The 10,197-nt window shown below is 57.4% G+C and overlaps 1 protein-coding gene across 2 annotated transcripts in view; it reads left to right on the top strand.

Moving 5' to 3' along the window:
- Positions 1 to 1,429: 1,429 nt before the first annotated feature.
- Positions 1,430 to 10,197, top strand: part of VANGL2 (VANGL planar cell polarity protein 2) — a 39,299-nt gene continuing 30,531 nt past the window's right edge. For both annotated transcript variants that reach the window (XM_044449118.1, XM_044449117.1), the window contains exon 1: positions 1,430 to 1,737. The gene's annotated coding sequence lies outside the window, so the exon portion shown is untranslated. The remainder of the gene's footprint in view (positions 1,738 to 10,197) is intronic.

Genomic DNA, 10,197 nt, shown 5'->3' with positions numbered 1-10,197 from the left:
TATCAGCCCCATTGCTGAAAGAGGGAGACTGGAGTTGTAGTCCAAAGCATCCGGGTGGCCCAGGTCGCCCAAAATGCCCCTTTGTGGAATGGTCGTCCCCGAGCGCTGCCGTCTGGAGCCAGCCCTCCACAGAGGCAGAGGTGCCCAGCCGCTGAGCCTGGCAGCTAATGCAGAGGGAGGCCCTGGCTGAAGGCGCTGAATGCCGCTGTGGGTTCTGGGGAGTGACGGGCCGCCTCCCGGCCGCCAAGGCTCTTTCTGTCCTGTGACGGAGGGAAGTTGTCCTGAAGAGGGGATCCTGCAGAGGCAGCTGGAGCAGAACTGCTCCCAGCTGCTGAGCCCTGGGGGCAAGAGGACCGTTGGCTGTGTGCAGGTGATGGGAGCCGCGGTCTCGTGCGAGGGCCTCAGGGAGGCGCCCCTGCCTCCCAGGACGAGCCAGCTGCCTCCTACCAGCCGCTCCGTATCCGAGCGGGCGGGCAAGTAGTCGGTAGCCCAGGCCTCTCCAGTGCACCATGCCTCCTCGGGCTGAGGAAGACGAGCAGTGGCGCCGCGTCACCGGGCCCCCGGAGGGAGCTCCGTCTTTCAGGTGAGCCTGCCCAGTTCCCCAGACCTAGAGAGGCCCCCCTTGGCTGTTGTGTGTGGACTTTGGGGCACCTGGGGCGATGCGTGAGAGGGCCTTCGGATGGTTGCCCCCAGGGAAGCGGGCTGCCCTCCCTCGCAGGCTTTCTTGCAGCGGCCCAGCCGCTTTTATTCAAGCAGGACTTCGGCACACGAGGGGTTCTGCTGCTGAGCGAGGGTTTGACTGGTCCGGAGCAGCCTGCTTCTTTCCCTGTGCTTTTAATTTTCATATTTTAATTGCATTTTAATTGGAATTTCACTGTTGTAAGTTGTCTTGAGTGCCCAAATTCCAACAATAAAAATCTGCCTCCCATCCCTATTTCTGCAGATGAGGAACTTGGAAAATTCCAGTCTTCTCCATCAGAGGAAACCAATACTGTATAGCAAAATTAAGTGCTCAGCTGAAAAGGATGTGAAGCCATTCCTTGGGTGCACCTTAAATTGGGCTTCTATCGACCCAAAGTATCTCCTTGCCTGTTAAACTCTTTCCTCCTTTTATTTCCTTTTCAACCAGGAGTTTGGGGAAGAGTCAAAATCCTGCATTGTTCAGAAAAGGCGAAGTTTCGCCCCCGCCCACTCTGTTTTCTGTCTCCGTCTCTCTTGAACAGTAAACCATAAAACTAATTGGCCGGGAGGAGAGGGAAGGAGGGAGGGAGGCGCTGGGAACTTCGCAGCGGAGACAATGGAAGCGCCGGAGGGAGGTGGGCCTAGCCCTGGGAACAGCCGTGGAGCGTCCGCAGGTTCGAATCCTCCCCTGTTCACACGCCGCGAGAAGCGGGAGGGGAGTGGATCCGGAGCTCCCGGTGTGGGCGGCGCGGCTGTTGGCAACGAAGTCGCACCTTTTTCAAGGCGAGCAGCCAAAAGCTTGCTTGGTCCTCGTGTTTTTTTTCAAATTTTTGAATTGGATTTTTTTTTTTGCTTCCTTTTTGCAATTGCATGGAAAGCGGAAGGAGCCGCCCGAGAGACACGCCGAGAGAGAAAATTGTGGAATTTTGCAGGCAGTTTGGTGGCTGAGGAGAGGGCAGAAAGGAACAAAAGCGGCGAAGGCGGGGAGAAAGCGAGGGCTGCGCCCGCGCCTTTCACACGTCAGCCGGAGCAACAGGATCGCCCGGAGCTGCCATGGTAATTCGGCTGCAGGGAGCGACTCGCCCTTTTGTTTCTGGGGGGCCGGGTCAGAGTTTGCCGAGATGACCGAGGCGGGCACCGGTTGTTCCTGCGTCCCCACCCCGTCCTTCCTGCTCTTCGGGGAGGCTGCTGCCTCCGCCTCCCCCTTCGCGGGAAGGGCCGCCGCGGAGCCCGGAACTGGCCTGGCCGACCGGCCCGAGAGGAGCGTGCCCTCTGCCGCGTCGCGAGGCGGCCGGGGGCAGCTGGCAGGCAGGAGCGGCCGGGGGCGGGCGCCGCTCGCGGTGCGGCGGCCCTCCTCTTACCGGGGGGAGCAGAAGGAGGCGTGGCTGCGAGATGGACTCGGCGCTCGCTCCCCCCGCAGCGCCTGCCCGGCCGCATCCTGCCCGGCGCTGCTCCGCGTGCCGCGTGAAGAAGGCAGGCGCAACCGGGGCGGGGGTCCGGGGGCGCGCGCGCGGCCGCGGGCCAGGTGGGTCTCGCAGCGCCGCTCCTGCTTCCGTGTCGCCCACCGCGTCGGTGCTGCGCCCCAGAGGGCGGGGGGCGGGCGGGCGCCCGCTCGCTCGCTCCTGCGCCTCCTGGCTCCGCGGCCTCCCCTGAAGCCGCCTGGGCTGCGGGCCGGGCCGGGCCGGCCGCGCGTGCATCGGCGCGCCTCGCTCGTTGCCCTGCCTGCCTGCCTGCCTGCGTGGCTGCACGCGCGGCGCCCCCCGCAGACCCGGCCTGCCCCCCCGGCCAAGGTGTCATGTGCAGGGAAGATGGCTTCCCGGGCGGGCGCGCTGCCTGCCCGCCGCCGCCGCCGCCACCGCCGCCTACCTGACGGGGGCCGCGCAGCCCAAGGTGCGCCCGCGCGCCCTTCGGGGAAGAGGGCCGGGGCGGTGAGGGCCGGGCCGGCGTCTGGAGCGGCTCGGCTCGGCTCGGCTTTTGTCCGTGCCCGCCCGGGAGCGCATCCCGCTGGGAGCCGCCGTGCCAGCACCTGGGAGGCACCTGGCGTGGGCCAGCGCTGGCGGCGCTTTGGGAAAGGAGGCCCCGGAGCGGGGAGGGAGCGCTGCGCGCCAGGCCGGAGCAAGAGGGGCTCCCCCGGCGCCGCTTCCTCCCTTGCGGAGGCCCCGCCCGGCCAGCCGCCCCCCGTCCACCCGCAGCAGCTGGAGGGGGAGGCCGCGGACGTGCGGGGGGCAGCGCGGGCATCTCTTCGGACGCCGCTCGGAGGCGCTGCCTGGGCGGCATCTTGTCTGCCGCTTCCTCCTTGGGAAGGTGCATAAATGGGGTGCTTGGCGGGAGCAGCCGTGGTGTTTGGGAAGGGGGTTCACTTCGAGCTGGACATCAGGAAGAGCTTCCGACTGTCAGAGCAATGCACCACGGAGCCCACTGGAGGCCCCCTCCCCTGAAGGGATTCAAGATGCAGCTGGACAGACTTCTGCTGCGGATGCTAGAACTTGGAGTCCTGTGTGGAGCAGGGGGTAATTCAGTGTTTCTCTTGCCTCCCCTCTTCAGTTTAAGGCCTCTGGATACCCATGCAAACTAGGAGTTGTTGCCACACCTAGTAGAGGTGAGATCCATAGGAAGCCAGTGTTCCACTGTGACCACAGTTTGCATATCAACTTGCCTCGTTTGTGTTCTCACAGGCTTATAAACCTGTTGTGAGGGCTTTGTCTTTCTTTTCCCACCCACCAGGCTGGGAATATGTAAATAGCACTCCTGCATGGGTTGCCTGCATGCAGTTTGCCCTTCTGGGTTTTCATTCTGGTGCATGTGTGTTCAGAGACCAGCCTTGGCATTTGCTGGGACGGGAAAAATTTCTCTGGAGTACATGTGGAAGCTTTTTATTAAGGTCCGCCTTCAGGCAGGAGTGTAAGAAGCACTTAATCAAAGAGTGGAGGGTGCTGGGAGTGTTTTGGCTCTGGGCTGATTCTGATCCCTCTCCTTGGCGATACTTCTGACTCTGCACCTGCCTTGAGGATATGTGTGTGCGAGTGCAGGATCTGGCTCTCCGGAGTTTTAATTAAGGGGTGATTTCAGGAGACTCATTTGCAGCAGCTCTGGATAGTTCAATCTAGTTTGTGACTGGAGGCAGTGCAGTCCGATGGGGTGGTTTCTGGAGCTACACCAGGAGCTGTTGCATAAAGTGAGCAACCGAAGCCCCTTCCCCAGCTTTGGGGTCAGGTGGAAATTCCCTGGTAGGAATAGACACTCTGCCCATGCCTGGGGGCACTCTCGTGATGTTTCCTTGGAAGTCAGCCCACTGTATCAAGGGGTCCTGATGCACCCTGACCCCTGCTTGGACTTAATAGCCAGGTAGATTTGAATTTGAAGCTCGCTTTGCCCCGCTCCCTTGAATGGCCCCAGAAGGGGCCACAGGCCAGTGGCAAAGGCCAGCTCTGTTCTCCAGGCGTGTGCTTGCAGGTGGCCTTCGTGGTGCCAGGTGTGACCTCCTCTGCTGGGGAGCGTCGCCTTCCTGAGACCAGCAGAGGAGTGCAAGGGCATCGTCGCGAGTGGGCGGGAGGATGTCCTCAGACGTGCTCCAAGGCCAGAACCACGGAGTGCAGCATGTGTGATGCTTTCCATTTCCTCTCCCATGGGACTTGGAATGTGGTCAGCCCTCCAGAGGGGTTGGACCACAGCTGCCATCATGCCCCTGCAGCATGGCCACTGGGAATGATGGGAGTTGTGCTCAGAACACCTCTGGGGGCAGCTGTTTGGGAATGCTGCTGCAGTTCGTGGGGAAATGGCAGGCTCTTTCCTTGAGGAGATGCCCGGGCAGTACAACTTCAGACTTTTCAAAAACGTGCTTCTTGCATGCAGCAAAACAAGGGAATGTTCAGGGAAGGGTCTTTTTATTGTTCTTACCATTATTCTTATTAGTATTCCACGTCGGCCATCTTTTGTGAATTGGAAGTAGTAAACCCTGGATGAAGGTTTTGCATCTGAGAGGGGAAGCCTTGGCAGTGGGTTCTGTGACAGGCATTTTAACCTGATAATATCGGTGTAAACTCATCTGCCAGTCCAGCAGGGCCTTCATCGTGCCAGATTCCATTTAAGGCCGTGGTTCTTTCCCCCTTCCTGGCTTGATGGTCTGGAGATAATGAGGTGGCCTGCCCGCAGCCCCTGGTCAAGTGTTTTCGTTTACTCCGGCTGCCTGTTGGAAGGGGGCGGTTAGAAAGGAGGAAGGGGGGCAGCTGCTGCGTGTGGGAGACCTCAGAGCTGCAGATGGCATGTCAGCGCTGATCTGCCTGCAAATGACCGTGAAGCGGAGGGGGCCGCGGATCCCCCTCGCACTGGCAAACCCCTCTGTGTTTTCCTCTTGGAAATGGAGATAATGGTCGTCTGGGAGAATGGAATTCCGCTGGTCTCAGGGCAGCAGGTTGTGGGGTGGGAGCGAACCGTCCAGTTCTGAGACTCCAGGTTGTCACTTTCATGAGCACAAACCACTAACTTTGCACTAATCTGCACAGCTTGTTGCCTTAATTGCAACGAATGTCTTGTGGTGTATGAAAAGAAAAGACCCGAAGTTCCTTTGTGGTAGAAATATTTAAGGACCAGAGCCTGTTCTGCCAGTCACACTTTGTGCCCTTCGCACCTGCAGAAAGCCGGTTGCTAGGAGGGTTTAAAAGACACAAAATACTCCATGAACATTTAAATCTGAGGCTTCGAAAGGCGCCACAAGACTGTTTTGCTGCAGCATATTAAGATGATTATTCTGTTAGGAAAGATTATCATTCTAACTTGATATAATTTATAATATCTATTTCTGTTTTCTTTGCTTTGTGCATCTATGACTTGGAATCCTTTTTAAAACATTTTACCATGTCGGGATAGGTTCATTGATTGGTCGAGACTGTGGGGGAGGTGGGGTTGCTCAGCAGGGACTAGCTTGTGATCTGTAAGGCCGTCAAGCAACACACCAGGACTCCCTTATTTCTGTGCTTTAGCGAGCACCCTTTGGCACCCCTTTCGAGGCCTTTGCAGCCAGGATGGCAGCGACATTTAATATGGTGCATCTGATAGGCTGCTCAGAGCAATTCTTTCTTTTGGTGTCTGGGGATTCAACATTTCCCTTTACCCCACTGGGAAGGGGAAGGGGAAGGGTTAATTCTGACCTTGTCTAAAGAAAGAGGAGAAGCACTGCAGGAGGGGGAAGCCCTTGCTTGTTTGCATTCCCTGAGGGTAGCTAGGATGCCTCTTCCTGGAGAAAGACATGCGGGGCGGGGGGGGGGGTGAAATCGACCAGCCCTAATGCTAAGTCAGTTCTGGTCCAGTCAGTCCCACTCTGCAGGGCTTGTTTCCACTTTTCCCAGAGGAAAAATGGGAAGGGAGAAAGGCTGCTCACGTGCTCTGGCATATTCTCTCGGCAGAAGCATGTGGGGGCTTAGAAAGCGCGAGGGCCTCTCTGAGAAGCGAGGGCCGTGGCCAGAGGGCTCCTGCAGTTTCAGGGGAAACGGGTGGCGGGACGGGCCGCTCTGCTCTGCCCGCGTCTCTGCGGCTTGCCAGCCCCGGCGCCTGCACGGGCGGGCGCTGCGGGGGGGGGGGCGCAGCGGGATGGACGGGAGGGGAGGGGAGGGGAGGGCGGCCCATTGTGCGAACCCAGCTAGGCATGTTCGTTTTAGTCAGGCCGGGAGGGTCCCGCCCGCGAGTGCCCCTCACTGGCCCGCTCACTCGCCGGCTCCAGATGGTGGCTTTCGGGGCCTGGCGGGGAGGCCCCTTCGACTGCCTCACCGCGGAGGCGGGTGCGGGCGCTGAGCTCCGGGATCATTTGTGATTTTCTAAGCAGCTTGGGCTTCATCCCACCCCCACCCCCCCACCGAGCGAGCGGGCCTGCAGAGGAACTGCTTTGGATTTTAACGCTTTGCATTCCCGGGCAAATAAAAAAGAAGCGCGCCATGACCGTAGTGGCGGCACGGACGCGTCCCTGCTCCCCAGTGGTCAGACAGCAGCCAAAGGAGCGGATCAGAGCAAGGGCCTGAGCCGGGTGCCCGGGAGACCGAAGCAAGGCCACCTTGCCGTGCCTGCCCTCCCCCAGTGGGGTCTCTGCGTGAGGGGCTCTCTCCTCCAGTTCCATAGCAGGGGACCCTCGTGATCCCCCCACCCCAAAGTGGCCAGGCGGCCCGATGCTGCTCCCTCCCCTGCTCAGTCCAGAACGTCTTTGGAGGTGTGATAAATCCCAGCTTCCGACATTTTTATTTGACTTAAGTCTCTCAGTATGAGAGGTAGTCCTTGGTTTATCTTCACACTGGCAGCCGCTCTTTTCCCCTCCCCTTCTAAAAGGGGATTTTGAAGTGGGCTTCCCACAGTTGACCCCAAACACTTAATCCATGCTGGCCCCACAAACCAGTCCTGTTGCATGCGTGTCTGAAGGGAGCTTAAATTAAAATTTATTAATATGGGATACTGCAATTTTTTATTAATATGGGATACTGCAAGGTAAGAACTGCTTCTTACCTTGAGATGGTGTGTGGTGGCTTGGCCTTCCTACAGGATTTGGGGGTGGATTGGAAAAAAAGCTGTTCAACCCTGCCCCACTTATTAGTGCAGGAAAGAGCCTGTCTTCTCTTCTGCCCCCTCCCGGATCTCTGCTAATTTTGTCTGTTTGCATAGCTTTTGCACTAGTGACGATCAAGTGCTTAAGCAAATGATTTAGTAGAACTGTAACAAGGTTTCTGCTAATTGCAAACCCCCAAGTTACTTAGTCCACCATTATAAAACCATGTAATTAAATTCTAAACTATTGCATTCACTCCATTATTTATAGCCAACAGTGCTCCGCAAAAGCAAATGTATGCCATGTGCTGCGAGGGCTGGGCACCGCATCCGCGCTGCGCTCTTTCTCTGGAGCACTGGAGAGCAGCGCAGCGATCGCAAGTGTTGCTTTGAACACAAGCCAGCATCCAGCCTCCCAGGACAGCCCTCAGGCTTCTGGTGTGCTTGCGCTCGGAAGCGGCCGCATATCCAGGTTGGACCGCTTGCGCATCTCGCCCCGGACTGACTGCTTCAGTCGGGAGTGGCTTTCCAGGATCTTGACAGGGAAGAGATCCTGGGGCTCTCTGCCAGCAATGCTCAGCTGCAGCCCTTCTTGCAAGATGTGCTCAGCTCCGGCATGGCCGGGGACCCTTTACTGCAGCACCTGCTACCGGAGGGCACGGAGAGGCCGTTGGAGCATGTCCCGCGTGATGCCAAGCCCTGGCTTCTGTTGGCCACGCTGTGGCCTTATTCATGCTGTGTCTTGCACGTGAAGAAGCTTGCTGCTGGGGAGCATGGGCGGGCAGCGACGCTGTGCCTGTGTTGCCCTCCGGGGGTCCTGCTGGTGGCTGGCTTGCTGCTGTGTGAAGCCCGGAGTTCACCATAGATTAGGTAGCCTGCAGTGAGCTGGTGTGCCATCCAGTCTGGTCACTGGTCAACAGCTCAACTCAACGTTAAGCTATTATCAGCTGTTAAGTTAACTCTGGCTTGTTTAACCCACAATTTGCCACTAACCCTAACTCTAACCCAAATAGCCAACCTCAAGGCATTGGGTCTGTTTGTGGTTTATAGCTTGTTAACCATGGTTTGTCCTTAGGGATGGGTTTGGACACAATGATCTGCTTTACAGGGAACAACAACCCATTGTTTAATTTATTTTATTTATTTAAAACTTTTGTATGCAGTCTCCCAGGCAAGGCATCTCAGGACGGCTCACAATCAATCCATTAAAACAATCAATAAAATCAAATACATTAAAACAATCCAAGCAGTAAAAGCAATAAAACACAACTATTGCATTAATACTGGTTTTTAAAATACTGGTCAAATAAAAAGGTTTTGACCTGGTGCCAAAAAGAATATAAGCTCAGTTAATCAGTCCTGGTTTGTTGATTGTCATGTGTGAACCAGGAACTATGGGTGGTTAACCACAAACAGCCTATGAAGATAATCCTTGGTTTGTTGTCAGGTTGTAAATTGTGCATTGTTTGAACCGTGGGCTGTGCTTGCACATAGATCCAGATCTGTAGGTTGCTCTCACAAGGCTATAGAGACAGTGGGCAAGAGTGGCCCAAAAGCACTGCAGTGCCGCAATGGCCTTTGGGGGGCGCTCGGAGGGAGGGCAAAGGAAACAGCTCAGGAACTGGGAACGCAGACCTTGATTTGCCAGACGCACCCTGGGCAGGACAACATGGGTTTGCGCCGTGTGCGTTCCAGGCCAGTTCTTGTGCACCTCAGGCCAAGGTCCAGCATACGGCTTTCAGCGATGGCTAGGAAATGGAATCATAGTGGAAGTGGAAGGGGCCAGGGGGCCACGGGGGCCAGCTCCCCTCTGCTAAGTGCAAGAGGGCAAGGTGCTTCCATCACAAAACGGGAGTACAGCTGTTCTCGGATCCTGGAAACACGTTGCTTTGAGTCCAGTGTATTTTGGAAAGAGATTTCTGCACATCTGTTTGAGCAGTGGGCATGTCCCTGAGGAACATCTGGCTATGTAATTTGCGTCTGGCCAAATACAAAGCGTTTCAACAGGGCCAGCCATAAGCTCCCAAGTAAGCGCGATGCTGCCGGGCTCCCCAACGCAGTGCCCTCTGGGTAAGCTGGACTACACTTCCCATTGGCCCTGGCAGCATGGCCAGGGCTGGGTATTGTAGTTCATCACATAGGAAGGGCACCGTGTTGAGACTTGCTTATTTATTTGACCGTGGCAGCTGGTTCTCAGCAGTTACTTGGCCTTGTTGATGGCCGTCCACCACCCCTTCTGTGAGCGTGCCCCAGATGAAGCGCGAGCATCGCTTTGGCTCCAGCCTGAACTGGCTGCACGGTGCTCTCCCGCACACGTGCCATCCCCCCCACCCGGACGCACCATCGCAGCCGGTTCTGAAGTTGCTCTGCAGCCCATGCCAGGGCTTTTCCACCATGCCTCCACCCCCCTCGCCCTTTTTGGCTGATTCCTGTTCCACTGGGGTGGCTCTTGCAGGGAAGCCCAAATCGCTGTGGCTTTCTGCAGCCCAGCCCAGCCTCCCCCATGACCACGCTGGCTGGGAATGGCAGACATGGCACCCTGATGTGCTTGGGCGGAGCAGGTTAGAGGAGGCTGGAGCTGCTGAGCTGCAGAAATGCCCCCCTCCGTCCTAGAGAAGGGCTGTGGGGCAGCACGTCACCCTGTCCTGTTCAGAAGGTGGGTGGTGGTGTGTTTCCACTTGACTCCTGGGTTAGGGTTAGGGTTAGGGGGCCAATGCCATGAGCCCCCCTCCCGTGCCCCGGTGGCTGCACTCTGCACCAGCAGTGGTTTCCAGATGACTTCAGATGTGGCCCCGCATGGCGCACACCACAGTGGTCAGGCCCGGATGCCACAGAGCGTGGCTGAGCGAGGCGAGGTCTCTGCCAGGGGCTTGCAAGCATCGAGGGTGCATTTGGTGGGGCTCTGGATCGAGTGTGGCAGCACTCCCTGTAGAGAGGCCCTGAAAAAGTGTTTGGAGACTTGTAGTCCGTGCAAACCGACCCGCTGCATCC

The sequence above is a fragment of the Varanus komodoensis genome, unplaced genomic scaffold (genome assembly GCF_004798865.1).
Source record: "Varanus komodoensis strain SLA01 unplaced genomic scaffold, ASM479886v1 scaffold57, whole genome shotgun sequence".
Taxonomy (NCBI): Eukaryota; Metazoa; Chordata; class Lepidosauria; order Squamata; family Varanidae; genus Varanus; species Varanus komodoensis.
Note: the sequence above shows the minus strand (reverse complement) of the source record. Positions and strands in the feature narration are given on the sequence as shown.